Genomic DNA, 15,406 nt, shown 5'->3' with positions numbered 1-15,406 from the left:
GAGAGACCCAGTGGGTCAAGAGGTACCGAGAAATCCAGCAAGAGGACGACAGGGAGGAGCTCTTTAGCAGGCCAAAATCCCACTGAGGAAAGGCAAGAGGACAGCGGGGGAGAGCGCTCCAGTTCTTCAAGTGACTTCCCAGGCAGAAGGCAGGAGCATGGCGGGGCAGGACTGCGGCAGGTCAAGAATTCTCAGTCTGGCAATAGGATGGCGGGGAGGAGCGTTCCAGCGGGAGAAGAGCGCCCTGACTAGAGGCAAGACGAGGGTGAGGGAGAGCGCTCGGACGTGTCAAGAAGACTCCCCCAAAAAGTGCAAGAGGAAGGCCGGTGGGGAGAGCAATCCAGCAGATCAGGAAGTCTCAATAAATGCGGTAAGAAGGTGGCAGGTGGGAGCTCCCCAGTGGTTCAAGAGGTCCCAAGATATCCAGCAAGAGAACTGTGAGGGAGAGCGCTCCAACAGGTCAAGCGGTGTCAAGAAATCCAGCAAGACAATGGTGGAAAACGCTCCGGTGAGTCACAAGATTCCCCCAAAAAAAGGCAAGAGAATGGTGCAGGGGAGCACTCTGGTGGATCAAGAAGCACTCAGGAAAAGGGGAAGAAGATGGTGGGGGGGAGCACTCTGGTTGGTCACAAGACTCCCCCAGAAAACACAAGAGGGTGGCAGGGGGAACGCCCTAATGGGTCAAGAGGACCCAAGAAATCCAGCAAGAGGACGGCGAGGGGGAGCGCTCTGGCAGATCAGGACGTCTCAATAAATGCGGTAAAAGGATGGTGGGTGGGAGCCCCTCAGTGGTTCACAAGGTTCCAGGAAATCCAGCAAGAGGACGGCGTGGGGGAGCGCTGTGGCAGATGAAGAACCCTCAGTACATCTGGCAAGAGGACGGTGAGGGGGTGCTCTGATGGGTCAAGGTTGCTCTGAAAAAAGCCCAAGAGGGTGGTAAGGAGAAGCTCACCGGTGATTCACGAATCACCCAGAAAAAAGGGAAGAGGACAGTGCGGGGGAGCTCTTCAGTTGTTGAAGAGAATCCCCAGAAAAAGGCAGGAGGATGATGAGGGGGAACACTCTGGCGGGTCAAGAAGTCTCAATAAGTCCGGCAAGAAGACGGTGGGGAGGAGAGCTCGTGTGGGTCAAGAGGTCCCAAGAAACCCAGCAAGAGGACAGCAGGGGCGAGCGCTCCGGCAGATCAGGAAATCTCGATAAATGCAGTTAGAGGATGGTGGGTGTGAGCCCCTCAGTTGTTTAAGACGTCCCAAGAAATCCAGCAAGAGAACTGCGAGGGGGAGCGCTCCGGCAGGTCAAGCGATGTCAAGAAATCCAGCAAGACAATGGTGGAGAACTCTCCGGCGAGTCACAAGACTCTCCCAAAAAAGGCAAAAGAATGGTGCAGGGGAGCACTCTGGTGGATCAAGAAGCACCCAGGAAAAGGGGAAGAGGATGGTGGGGGGAAACGGCCTGGTTGGTCACAAGACTCCCCCAAAAAGCACAAGAGGGTGGCAGGGGGAACGCCCTAATGGGTCAAGAAGTCCCAAGAAATCCAGCAAGAGGACGACAGGGAGGAGCTCTTTAGCAGGCCAAAATCCCACTGAGGAAAGGCAAGAGGACAGCGGGGGAGAGCGCTCCAGTTCTTCAAGTGACTTCCCAGGCAGAAGGCAGGAGCATGGTGGGGCAGGACTGCGGCAGGTCAAGAATTCTCAGTCTGGCAATAGGATGGCGGGGAGGAGCGTTCCAGCGGGAGAAGAGCGCCCTGACTAGAGGCAAGACAAGGGTGAGGGAGAGCGCTCGGATGTGTGAAGAAGACTCCCCCAAAAAAGTGCAAGAGGAAGGCCAGGGGGAGAGCAATCCAGCAGATCAGGAAGTCTCAATAAATGCGGTAAGAGGATGGCGGGTGGGAGCCCCCCCAGTGGTCCAAGAGATCCCAAGAAATCCAGCAAGAGGACGGCAAGGGGGAGCGCTCCAGCAGATCAGGAAATCTCGATAAATGCGGTTAGAGGATGGTGGGTGGGAGCCCCACAGTTGTTTAAGGCATCCCAAGAAATCCAGCAAAAGGACGGCGAGGGGGAACGCTCTGGCAGATCAGGACGTCTCAATAAATGCGGTAAGAGGATGGTGGGTGGGAGCCCCCCAGTGGTTCAAAATGTCCCAAGATATCCAGGAAGAGAACTGTGAGGGGGAGCGCTCCGGCAGGTCAAGCGATGTCAACAAATCCAGCAAGACAATGGTGGAGAACGCTCCGGTGAGTCACAAGACTCCACCAAAAAAGGCAAGAGAATGGTTAGAGGATGGTAACAGGCAGCTTTGAGAGCACTCTGGTGGATCAAGAAGCACCCAGGAAGAGGGGAAGAGGATGGTGGGGGGAAACGGCCTGGTTGATGACAAGACTCCCCCAAAAACCACAAGAGGGTGGCAGGGGGAACGCCCTAAGGGGTCAAGAGGTTCCAAGAAATCCAGCAGGAGGACGGCGAGGGGGAGCGCTCCAGCAGGCTGAGATTGTACTAAAGAAAGGCAAAAGGACAGCAGGAGGAGAAACCCAGTGGATCAAGAGGTCCCAAGAAATCCAGTGAGAGGACAACAGGGAGGAGTGCTCTGGCAGGCCAAAATCTCAGTGAAGAAAGGCAAGAGGACAGCAGGGGGGAGTGCTCCAGTTCTTCAAGTGACTTCCCAGGTAGAAGGCAGAAGGACGGTGGGGTAGCGCTGGGACAGGTCGAGAATTCTCAATCTGGCAATAGGACAGCAGGGAGGAGCATCCAGCGGGACAGGAGCGCCCTGAAAATAGGCAAGACAAGGGTGAGTGAGAGCACTCCGAGATGTCAAGAAGTGTCAAAAAATCTGGTAAAGGATGGCAGGGGGGAGTGCTGTGGATATTCAAGAGACTCCCCAGTAAAAGGCAAGAGGACGGCGCGGGGAAGTGCTCCAGCACGTCAAGATCGCACTGAAGAAAGGCAAGGTCACAGTGGGGGGGAGCATTCCCGTTGTTCCACTGGTTCAAAAGGTCCCAAGAAATCCAACAAGAGAACTGCGAGGGGGAGCGCTCTGGCAAGTCAAGCGGTGTCAATAACCCCAGCAAGGCAACGGCGGAGAGCGCTCTGGTGAGTCACGAGACTCCCCTACAAAGGACGAGAGGATGGTGGAGGGGAGCCCACCAGTGGTTCAGGCAGCACCCAGGAAAAGGGGAGGAGGCTGACGAGGGGCAGGCCTCTGGCGGGCCAAGATCGCTGAGGGAAGGTGCGGGGGAGCTTGCTGGTGGCTCAAGCGACCTCTAGAAAAAGGTAAGAGGGCGGCGGGGGGTGGGAGGGCGCCTCAGCTGGTGAAGAGGAACCCCGAAAACAAGGCAAGAGAATGTTGGTGGGGGGAGCGCTCTGGCGGTTCCAGAGGCTCCCTGAGATCCGCTCAGACGGCAGCGGGTAACGCGGCAGCTCAGCGTCAATCAAAGAAGAACAGGAAGGCGGTTGACCTGCAATTCCAGAGCGAGGAGGAAGACTGGCAACCCGAACGAGGAGCAGCAGAACTTGGCATGGCCTCTGAAATCCTCCTTTAATCTGGGCTCAGGTAAGCTGGAAGCAGGGGACATAGGCTGGGGTTTGGGAGGTGGGCAGGTGAGAAATGATCCGCATTTTTGATCTGCTGAGTGACTGAAGCGCCTGGGAGTTCATTTGGAGTCGTTGCCTTACTTGATTTTACACTGACTTTTGCATTATATTTTAATGACGTAGAATTTTCCGTTTTGACATCGAAACCTAAACTTCTTTGCAAATTCATCCTCTGTCCCTTCAGTCTCAGCTCGTGGCACTTCCACTGTCTCGTGGCCCGCGTTTCAATGTACATTAGATCGCTTCCTGGGCCTTGGATTTTAAGTAATGGTCCGTCACAAGTTTGTTTTTCTTGTCCTTAACAGGCAGCTTTGAGAGCTCTCTAAGGAAAAGTGATATCTTTTTACCTTGTTACTGCTCTTTCCATGTTACGAGCAGCCACCCTCTTTATGATCAGTCTCATGCTTTTCTTCCTTTCTTGCCCAGGTTCAGAATACCAGGAATTCCAAGCTTCAAGTTTCCTGTGGAACATTGCGGGAGACCTTGATAACGTGGCAATGAGGGAGGTGATGAAGAGAAACAATACCTGTTCCTTTCCCATTTCAAGACGTTATTTTTTACCTTCCTGGTAGCTGTGAGATGATTTGCAATCTTGCGCTAGCATCTGCCTGAAAGAGAACACGGACCCTTTGGGTGCCTCCTCAAGAAATACTTGCTCTATGGTTCTGGCGATGTCCAGGCTTCAAGGGTGGGGCATAGGGGAGTGTAAATCTTAGGGGGCCTCCCGGGATGTCTGCAGGTTTGGGTGACCCGTGGCTGGGACGGGGACGCCGAGGTTGTCAATCTTGCCCTGAATCTCTCGCTCCCTCTCTTGCAGCACCCGAGACCGAATGGAGGAGCAAGTGTACGGGAAGTTCCTGCGCCACGACACAGATCACATTCATCGCTCTCGCCCTGAGAGACCCGGAGAACCGAACCGTTCCCATCGTGCCTTGAAGCAGCCTCTGCTCACGCGCTTCTCCCAGGGAGAAGGCAGAATGGCAGTAGCTCGCCACGTTATACCACAGGGTGCACACTCTGCAGCTTTCAAGCCCAGCTCTGCGTTAGCTCACCCCTGCAATTTTGCACCGCCCACGCAAATTTGAGTTGTCGCTGGTTGTTGCAGCGTTTGGCTTTGGTGAGGACAGCGTGTGTTTGTCAGCAGTTGGTGTAGGGTGGAATCTTGAGGAGAAAGTGATATTTCCGTGCCAGAACTGGTTGGTGTTTGCATGGTATTGTGGTAGTTGTTCCCGCAGGTGATCAGTGCTGGAGTGTTATTGCAGGATGAGGGGATTTTGAAGGCTTGTCTGTGAGATGCACTAGAGGCAGCAGTTGCAAACGAAAGGCTGAGGTGTGGAGAGTTTGTCGGTGGGTTTTGGACAGTTGTCAGTTGAAGAGTTGGTTGTTTGCAGGTGAGGTGTAGAGCAGAGGGTGAAGCTGACTTTGCCTGGGCGGCGCAACTGGATGGGTGTGCAGAGCTGAGGAGAGCGGGCTTCTGCGGGTGACCCTAAAGCTGGAGAACCAGCCAGCGGCAGCTCCAGACAGTCCCGCTGCCGAGCTTGGCCGTGTAGGGCCAGTGCCCTGGGGCACAGGGAGTGTGACCCTCCGCAAGCACCAAACAGCAGGTGAGGACTGTGGGGATTTGTACTGAGCTATGATATCTCTAAGGCATGTGCGAGGGGCCGGGGCCAAGGCAAGGTGGGCTCGTTGTGGGGTGTGGGGAGGTGTCAGCCCCCGGACTCAGCCCCTGTCTGATTGTAGTGCCCTTGGGCTGGTGTAGCTCAGTCCTCTGTGTGTTTCTCTTCAGGTGGAGCAGCGTGCAAAGGAAAAGCAAGGAAGGAGAGGAAGGTGGTGAACCTATGAGGAAGAGTGTAGCGAATCTGGCGTGGACTCACGGTAAGGTGCCATGAGAGACATTTATTACAAACTCAGGTTTGCATTTATACTCGCTATGATGCTTGCTCAAGCATTTGCTCTTTAGCTAAGTTAGACATTACATGAGCGATGTAACTGCCATATACGCATTTTTTTCTATAGTAAGCTGTCCCTCTGCCCCTGATGTATCAGTCCTGTATCCTGTATCTTAGTAGTCATAATTTTTCCCCAAGTAGATGAATATTTGCAAGCAGCTTTATCTCCAGTCGTTACCTGTTCATATAATTCTCATTCATCTTTGTGCCATGTCTCCAACTGAAATGTACCAGTTGTAGGAAAGTCTAGCACGTGATTAGCAATCCATTCTAATAAACTCACCAATCAGACCCCTGATACATCCTGATTTTGCGTTTGTAGCGCATGTTGAAGGACATCCAGGGTTTGTCTTTGCTTAAGGGATAACTTCCCTCCCATGGTTCCCAATCGCTCACCTTTCGTTGGTGGTGGGCGCGCACTGTCCTGGTTCCCAGTCCTGTTTCCTGGTTCGATTGGGCTTCGCTACCAGAGCGGCTACTGCCTTTATAGGCACGCTGAAAGTCCCTGTTCCAGGGCGCCATTTGTAGCGAATGCGGTACGGACTCTCTTTTAAGGTGCAATGAGAGATGTTTATTACAAATTCAGGCTTGCGTTTATACTCGCTATGATGCTTGCTCAAGCATTTGTTGATTAGCTAAGTTAGTCATTACATAAGTGATGTGTTTTGTGTTCCCACCAAAGTCACTGCCATCAACACCTTTTTTGTCTATCACAAGCTGTCCCTCTGTCCTTGATGCATCAATCCTGTATCAACTCCTCTGTCCTTGATGTATCACATAGCATACAGTCCTTTGTTCTTGTATTTTTCCACTAATGCTTGTTCTCATGCTGGTGACTCTTGCAGTTTCTCATGTGCCCGGTCTTCCGTGTACTGACACAGAAGAGCGATCACGAAAGAGGATTGGAGCGCACCTGTGAGTCAAGCAGAGTCAAGAAAGAAGATGACAGTGGTGGACCTGTGAGTCAGGAGGGGACAAAAGAGGAGACAGGTGATGGAGCTACGAGTCAAGAGTGAGGAGGAAGATGGGCAGCCTGAGCCAGCGAGAAGGAGAATGTATCCTTAAGCACAGGGAACGATCTGTGATTAGTGCGTCCCCCTCCCACCCCTAGAAACCGTGCTCGGGGGTAAAGTGGTAAAATGGGAGCAGGGGCTGTTGGCTGTGTTTTGGGAGGTGGGGGTGGTGAGCAGGGGCTGGGCTCTTGGACTTGGGAGCAGTTAAGGGAGCAGGGTGGTCATCCCTTGGGAGGTGTCTGTCTGCCAGCAGGTAAAGGAGGGGGAAGAGGATCCTGCCGGGGTGAGGGCCTGGCCAGCTCTCCACTCCCAGGGCTCTTGATGCTGGTGTGGTGTGTTGCTGTAAGTGCCAGGGGTGACTGGCAAAGAAAGTCTTTGTGGGGTGCATGCTGGGAAACTGTGCTGCTACGGAGGGGCTGGGTTGGTGGGAAGGCCTGTGCGGGGGGCCGGGGCCAAGGCAAGGTGGCCTTGTGGTGGGGTGTGGGGATGGGTCAGCGACCGGACTCGCCCCCTCGTGTGACTGTACGGGCCTGGGGTGGGTATATTTTTGTTTTCTGTGCATCTCTGTTCGGGTGGAGCAGCTCGCAAAGGCGAAAGCAAGAAAGAAGAGGAAGGTGGTGAACCTACGAGGAAGAGCGATCAAGAAAGAGGATTGGAGTGCATCTGCAAGTCAACAGGGATCAAGAAAGAAGATGACGGTGGTAGAGCTGCGAGTCAGGAGGGATCAAGAAAGAAGAGGAGGAAGGTGATGGAGCTGCGAGTCAGGAGTGAGGAGGAAGAAAATGTCCCCCTTGGGACAGGGACCTCCCTGTAATCAGGACTGCGCCCTCCCACACCTGGAAACTGCTCAGGGGCCCAGACATCCATGGGAAGGTTGTGTCCGACAACACGAGCCAGATCTTCAGCACTGGCTGCTGTTCAGCTGGGACCAGGGGCTGCTGGTGGGGTTTTGGGAGGCGGGGTGGGTGAGTAGAGGCTGGGCTTTTGTACTCATGAGTGGTTGAGAGAGAGGGCTGGACACCTCTTGGGAGGTGTCTTGTCTGTCTGCCATCAGCTAAAGGAGGGGGAAGAGGATCCTGCCGGGGTGAGGGCCTGGCCAGCTCTCCACTCCCAGGGCTCTTGATGCTGATGTGGTGTGTTGCTGTAAGTGCCAGGGGTGACTGGCAAAGAAAGTCTTTGTGGGGTGCATGCTGGGAAACTGTGCTGCTACGGAGGGGCTGGGTTGGTGGGAAGGCCTGTGCGGGGGGCCGGGGCCAAGGCAAGGTGGGCTTGCTGTGGGATGTGGGGATGCGTCAGCGACCGGACTCACCCCCTATGTGACTGTACGGGCTTGGGGTGGGTGTATTTCTGTCTTCAGGGCATTTCGGTTTGGGTGGAGCAGCTCACAAAGGCGAAAGCAAGAAAGGAAAGTAAGGTTGTGAACTTACGAGAAAGAGTGATCAAGAAAGAGGATTTGAGTTCATCCGGGAGTCGAGGGATCAAGAAAGAAGAGGAGGAAGGTGATGGACGTGCATATTGAAAATGAGAGGGAAGATGGGCAACCTGAAGCATGGAGCAAGGGAATGTCTCCTAGAACAAAGGGACCTTTCTGTAATCAGAGATCCCCCCTCCTACCCTACAAACTGAACAAAGAGGACTGCGAGAGGGAGCGCTCTGACAGGACAAGAGGTATCAGTAAATCTGGCAAGAGGACAGTGGGGGAAGCGCTCTGGCGGATCAACAAGTCTCAATATATGTGGCAAGAGGATGATGGGGAAGAGTTCACCAGTGGTTCAAAAGTCACCCAGAAAAAGGGGAAGAGGATGTCAAGGGGGGAGCGCTCTGGTCGATCACAAGACTCTCCTAAAAAACACAACAGGATGGTGGTGGGGGGGCATGTCCTATATGGGACAAGGGGTCCCGAGAAATCCAGCAAGAGGATGGTGGGGGGGAGCACTCCAGCAGACCAAGAATGTACTAAGGAAAGGCAAAAGGACGGCAGGAGGAGAGACCCAGTGGGTCAAGAGGTACCGAGAAATCCAGCAAGAGGACGACAGGGAGGAGCTCTTTAGCAGGCCAAAATCCCACTGAGGAAAGGCAAGAGGACAGCGGGGGAGAGCGCTCCAGTTCTTCAAGTGACTTCCCAGGCAGAAGGCAGGAGCATGGCGGGGCAGGACTGCGGCAGGTCAAGAATTCTCAGTCTGGCAATAGGATGGCGGGGAGGAGCGTTCCAGCGGGAGAAGAGCGCCCTGACTAGAGGCAAGACGAGGGTGAGGGAGAGCACTCGGACGTGTCAAGAAGACTCCCCCAAAAAGTGCAAGAGGAAGGCCGGTGGGGAGAGCAATCCAGCAGATCAGGAAGTCTCAATAAATGCGGTAAGAAGGTGGCAGGTGGGAGCTCCCCAGTGGTTCAAGAGGTCCCAAGATATCCAGCAAGAGAACTGTGAGGGAGAGCGCTCCAACAGGTCAAGCGGTGTCAAGAAATCCAGCAAGACAATGGTGGAAAACGCTCCGGTGAGTCACAAGATTCCCCCAAATAAAGGCAAGAGAATGGTGCAGGGGAGCACTCTGGTGGATCAAGAAGCACCCAGGAAAAGGGGAAGAAGATGGTGGGGGGGAGCACTCTGGTTGGTCACAAGACTCCCCCAGAAAACACAAGAGGGTGGCAGGGGGAACGCCCTAATGGGTCAAGAGGACCCAAGAAATCCAGCAAGAGGACGGCGAGGGGGAGCGCTCTGGCACATCAGGAAGTCTCGATAAATGCGGTAAGAGCATGGTGGGTGGGAGGCCCCCAGTGGTTCAAGAGGTCCCAAGAAATCCAGCAAGAGGGCGGCGAGGGGGAGCGCTCTGGCAGATCAGGACGTCTCAATAAATGCGGTAAAAGGATGGCGGGTGGGAGCCCCCCAGTGGTTCACAAGGTTCCAGGAAATCCAGCAAGAGGACGGCGTGGGGGAGCGCTGTGGCAGATGAAGAACCCTCAGTACATCTGGCAAGAGGACGGTGAGGGGGTGCTCTGATGGGTCAAGGTTGCTCTGAAAAAAGCCCAAGAGGGTGGTAAGGAGAAGCTCACCGGTGATTCACGAATCACCCAGAAAAAAGGGAAGAGGACAGTGCGGGGGAGCTCTTCAGTTGTTGAAGAGAATCCCCAGAAAAAGGCAGGAGGATGATGAGGGGGAACACTCTGGCGGGTCAAGAAGTCTCAATAAGTCCGGCAAGAAGACGGTGGGGAGGAGAGCTCGTGTGGGTCAAGAGGTCCCAAGAAACCCAGCAAGAGGACAGCAGGGGCGAGCGCTCCGGCAGATCAGGAAATCTCGGTAAATGCAGTTAGAGGATGGTGGGTGTGAGCCCCTCAGTTGTTTAAGACGTCCCAAGAAATCCAGCAAGAGAACTGCGAGGGGGAGCGCTCCGGCAGGTCAAGCGATGTCAAGAAATCCAGCAAGACAATGGTGGAGAACTCTGCGGCGAGTCACAAGACTCTCCCAAAAAAGGCAAAAGAATGGTGCAGGGGAGCACTCTGGTGGATCAAGAAGCACCCAGGAAAAGGGGAAGAGGATGGTGGGGGGAAACGGCCTGGTTGGTCACAAGACTCCCCCAAAAACCACAAGAGGGTGGCAGGGGGAACGCCCTAATGGGTCAAGAAGTCCCAAGAAATCCAGCAAGAAGACGACAGGGAGGAGCTCTTTAGCAGGCCAAAATCCCACTGAGGAAAGGCAAGAGGACAGCGGGGGAGAGCGCTCCAGTTCTTCAAGTGACTTCCCAGGCAGAAGGCAGGAGCATGGTGGGGCAGGACTGCGGCAGGTCAAGAATTCTCAGTCTGGCAATAGGATGGCGGGGAGGAGCGTTCCAGCAGGAGAAGAGCGCCCTGACTAGAGGCAAGACAAGGGTGAGGGAGAGCGCTCGGATGTGTGAAGAAGACTCCCCCAAAAAAGTGCAAGAGGAAGGCCAGGGGGAGAGCAATCCAGCAGATCAGGAAGTCTCAATAAATGCGGTAAGAGGATGGCGGGTGGGAGCCCCCCCAGTGGTCCAAGAGATCCCAAGAAATCCAGCAAGAGGACGGCAAGGGGGAGCGCTCCAGCAGATCAGGAAATCTCGATAAATGCGGTTAGAGGATGGTGGGTGGGTGCCCCACAGTTGTTTAAGGCATCCCAAGAAATCCAGCAAAAGGACGGCGAGGGGGAACGCTCTGGCAGATCAGGACGTCTCAATAAATGCGGTAAGAGGATGGCGGGTGGGAGCCCCCCAGTGGTGTTTGCCTGGTATTGTGGTAGTTGTTCCCGCAGGTGATCAGTGCTGGAGTGTTATTGCAGGATGAGGGGATTTTGAAGGCTTGTCTGTGAGATGCACTAGAGGCAGCAGTTGCAAGCGAAAGGCTGAGGTGTGGAGAGTTTGTCGGTGGGTTTTGGACAGTTGTCAGTTGAAAGTTGGTTGTTTGCAGGTGAGGTGTAGAGCAGAGGGTGAAGCTGACTTTGCCTGGGCGGCGCAACTGGATGGGTGTGCAGAGCTGAGGAGAGCGGGCTTCTGCGGGTGACCCTAAAGCTGGAGAACCAGCCGGCAGCTCCAGACACTCCCGTAGGGCCGGGCAGGGCCAGTGTCCTGGGGCACAGTGAGTGTGACCCTCCGCAAGCACCAAACAGCAGGTGAGGACCGTGGGGATTTGTACTGAGCTATGATATCTCTAACCCATGAAACTGGGGTCCAGCCTGAGCAGGGCATGTGCGGAAGCTGTGCTGCAGCGGAGGGGCAGAGCTGAGGGGAAGGGCTGTGTGAGGGGCCGGGGCCAAGGCAAGGCGGGCACGCTGTGGGGTGTGGGGAGGTGTCAGCCCCCAGATTCAGCCCACGTCTGACTGTAGTGCCCTGGGGCTGATGTAGCTCAGTCCTCTGTGTGTTTCTCTTCAGGTGGAGGAGCGTGCAAAGGAAAAGCAAGGAAGGAGGCGAACCTGTGAGGAATAGTGATCGAGAAAGAGGATTGGAGGGCTCCTGTGAGTCAAGAGGGATCAAGAAAGAAGACAACCGTGGTGGAACCGCAGGTCAGGAGAGCTCAAGGAAGGAGAAAGGTGATTGTGGCAGTATTCTGACATTGGGCCTATGAGAAACTGTGAGAGTTGACAGCGTGAGAACAATCATTAGTGGAATAACACAAGAAGCAAGTACTGTATGCTACGTGATACATCGAGGACAGAGGGATTGGTACAGGAATGATACATCAAGGGGGATGACGGGGGTAGCTTGTGGTATAGACAACGATGCTTTTATGGCAGTAACAATATATCACTTATGTTATGACGAACTTACCAAATCAGCAAATGCTTGAGCAAGCATCATAGCGAGTATAAATGCAAACCTGAGTTTGTAACAAATGTCTCTTGTCTCACCTTAAAAGAGAGTCGGTGCCACATTCACTACAAATGGCACCCGAACAGGGACTTTGAGTGCGGCTGTAAAGGCAGCAGCCATTCTGGTGGCAAAGCCCAATTGAACAAGGACAGGGAAACAGAGCCAGGAAACAGAAACCACAGCGTGCGCCCATCAGCAAGAAAAGATGAGCAATTTGGAACCATAGGAGGGAAGTTATCCCTTGAACCAAACAAACCCTAGATGTCCTTCAACTTTTATTAAGAAAGCAAAATCACAATGTACCAGTAGTCCGATTAATGACTTTATAAGAAAGGCTTGCTGATCATGTGCTGGACTTTCCTACAACTGGTACATTTTAGTTGGAGGCATGGCAGAAAGTTGAACGAGAATTATATGAACAGGCAGCAACTGGAGATAAAGCTGCTTGTGAATATTTATCTACTTGGGCAAAAATTATGTCTGCTTTAATAGCGACTCAGAAGGAAGTAGTTGCGCGGGTTGCAACTAATTGTGAACCTTCTGCTCCTCCCTTGCCAGGGAAGGAGGGGGATCCTGTAGATAGATTAGGCAAAAATGCACTGACCACAGATGTAGTAGTGGATAAAGGATTGGCTGATAACAAAGCCACTGCATGTACCCTACAGTGAACACTTTTGGCAAATGATGGTTTGTGGGAGTCGCCTGACAAGCCCCTTGATCCTGGCCCGATGGACCCAGAGTAAGAGCCTGATTTATTCCCCCCGGATCTTACTTTGCAACCGAAAGTGCACACTAATTAAACCATGTGGGATAAATGTAGAGAAGAGGCTTTGAAAACAGGAGACTCAAAAGTGGTTACGGCATGGCCAGTGATCTGTTGTGAACAGCAATCTCCAGGCTTTCAGCAGCTACCATATGATGTTGTAAAGGAATTACCAACATTAGCTAAAGAAAATGGGGTTACTTTATAATTTGTTATACATTTTTGAAGCATTAAGCTCCTCTTACGAACTTACTCCACATGACTGGCGTTCTTTGTTGAAAATGATCTTAACCATACAGTATATTGACTAGTAGTTATCTGATTTTTGGGAGAACTGTACTATAGAGACCGTTGATAATGCATATCGGATGAGATGGATTGATTGCAGTCCTTTAGCTGGGGAATGTGCCCATGCTTTGCCAGATAATCAAGTTGCGTAACCCAGAGAGATATATATGTGGTGTAATAGCAAAACTAGCAATGAAAGTGGTTCGGAAGTTACTGGAGGTTGGGAGAGATGCCAATACGTCCTTTTCAAAAATCTTGCAAGGATCACAGGAACCTTATGCGCTGTTTTTAGACCGCTTGCAAACTGCTTTGGAGAGACAAATTGATAATGACACAGCGCATGAGTTGTTACTAAAATAATTGGCTTTTGAGAATGCTAATGCTGATTGTCAGCGTGTGTTGCAGGATTTGGGGAATAGGGAAAGGTGTACTATAGCAGATATGAGAGTGTGTCAAAACATAATGCAACTGAACATTATACCAGCTCTCTAGCTGCTGCTTTAGCAGCACAGTTACAAGTATTGGGAACAGAACTGAAATCGAATTGGTTTTGTTGTGGGACACTGGGTCGTGTAAAGAAAGATTACACAAAGTATGCACGCCAGACTTCGAAGGCTGTACCTCCTAGAGATCGTCCAAAATGGGGAAAGGGCAAGCACTGTGTGAGTGAACATCATTCAAGGATTAATGTAAAGGGGGAGCCAATTAACCCTTCCCAGGAGGTGGGGGACAGGACTTCCCCCACCCCCATCAAATAAATTCAAGTCTAAACTCATGACCCGAGATCTCTTCCCTGGAACAGCTGGAAGTGCAGGGCTGGACTTGGCTGCCAGCCCGTCAGTGATGATAATTAATTACTGCTGTGGTATTGCTTATTCCCAGAGGAGTGTGGGGGCCTTTAGTGCCTAGTGTGCATGCTTTGTTAATAGGTTGATCATCTACTACCAAATTGGGTTTGTTTGTTTTACCTGGAGTAATTGACTCTGATTATCAAGGTGAAATCAAAATTATGGCATGGACACCTGTGCCACCTTGCTACATCCTGAGGATGCCCCCAGATTTGCATTTTGTGTTCCTTCACTTAATCAAGAGGAGCCTATGAAGAGATAGCATTGGGTGGTATCACCACAAGGGATGAGAAATAGTCCAACCATTTGCAAGACAGTAGTTGCAGCAGCTGTACAACCTGTGAGGAAGCTGTACCCCTCAGCTTGTATCTGTCGTTATATGGATGATATCTTGCTTGTCATGTTATAAGAGCAGGAACTACAACAAGTAATGCAAGTCCTATGTAACGCTATACAAAAGGCTAGATTACAAATTGCACAAGAAAAAATTCAGAAAACTGCTCCATGGAAATATTTGGGGTGGCAAATAACAGAACAAGAAATCATTCCTTAGCCAGTACCTCTTAAATTCCATAATATCATGACCTTAAATGACTTACAAAATTGCTAGGAGCCATAAATTGGCTCCGACCTATTTTGGGCATTGCCACAGAGGAACTGTGTCTACTTTTTACACTTTTGAAAGGAGACCTGAATTTATTGTCTACTCAGGTATTGGATGACAAAGCTCAGCAGGCCATATAGAAAGTATTCGATGCTGTTGAACAAAAATAGGGATGGGGACGCAATTTGCAGCTGCCAGTTTGGCTGGCACTCATAGCCAATACCGTCCAACCGTTTGCAGTACCGTTTCAATGGGACAAGTCATTAAGTGATTCTTTAAGAGTTGGAATGGGTTTTTCTAGCTCACACACCAATGAAAACAGTTTGGATAATAAAAGAAATGTATGCAAACCCAATAATTAAAGGCAGACAATGTTTGTATGCTATGTATGGGACAGACTTTGAATGTATATTTATTCCTACAACAAAGGAGAATTTGCAATGGTAATTAACTGAAGATGTGAATTTCCAGATTGCATTGGCAACATATGCAGGGAACATATCAGTTTATTACCCCCAACATAAACTGTGGGCTGAAATTGGTAATTTACCGTTGTAGGGCAAATGCTGCTGTCAGCAACGACCAGTAAGTGACAAGACTGTATTTACTGATGCCTTTGGTCGCTCACGTAAAGTTGTAATTATGTGGCTAAACTCAGATACCCAGTGTTCCAAACACAAGGTAGAAAAAGGAGACCAAGGGTCAAACAAGTTCTTGAGCTGACAGCTGTTAGGATCGCTTTTGAGTGTTCTGTAATGAGCCTTTGAATGTTGTAACTGACTCATATTATGCAGCTGGCATACTTAACCGCCTGGAAGCTTCTTTTCTGAAGGAAGAGGATAATCCTCTTTTGATGGCTGAATTGAGAATGCTATGGTTCCTAATAAATCATAGACGTCATGGTTTTTATGCAGCGCACATCCGCTCTCGCGCTGCCCTTCCAGGACCTCTTGCGGAAGGCAATAGGAGGGCCGATGCACGAGCTGTGCCGCTTACTGTGCCTAAAGCCTTGGAGCAAGCTAAATTATCACATAAACTCTTT

Source organism: Patagioenas fasciata, chromosome 6 (genome assembly GCF_037038585.1).
Source record: "Patagioenas fasciata isolate bPatFas1 chromosome 6, bPatFas1.hap1, whole genome shotgun sequence".
Lineage (NCBI taxonomy): Eukaryota > Metazoa > Chordata > Aves > Columbiformes > Columbidae > Patagioenas > Patagioenas fasciata.
This window is presented reverse-complemented; position numbering follows the sequence as displayed.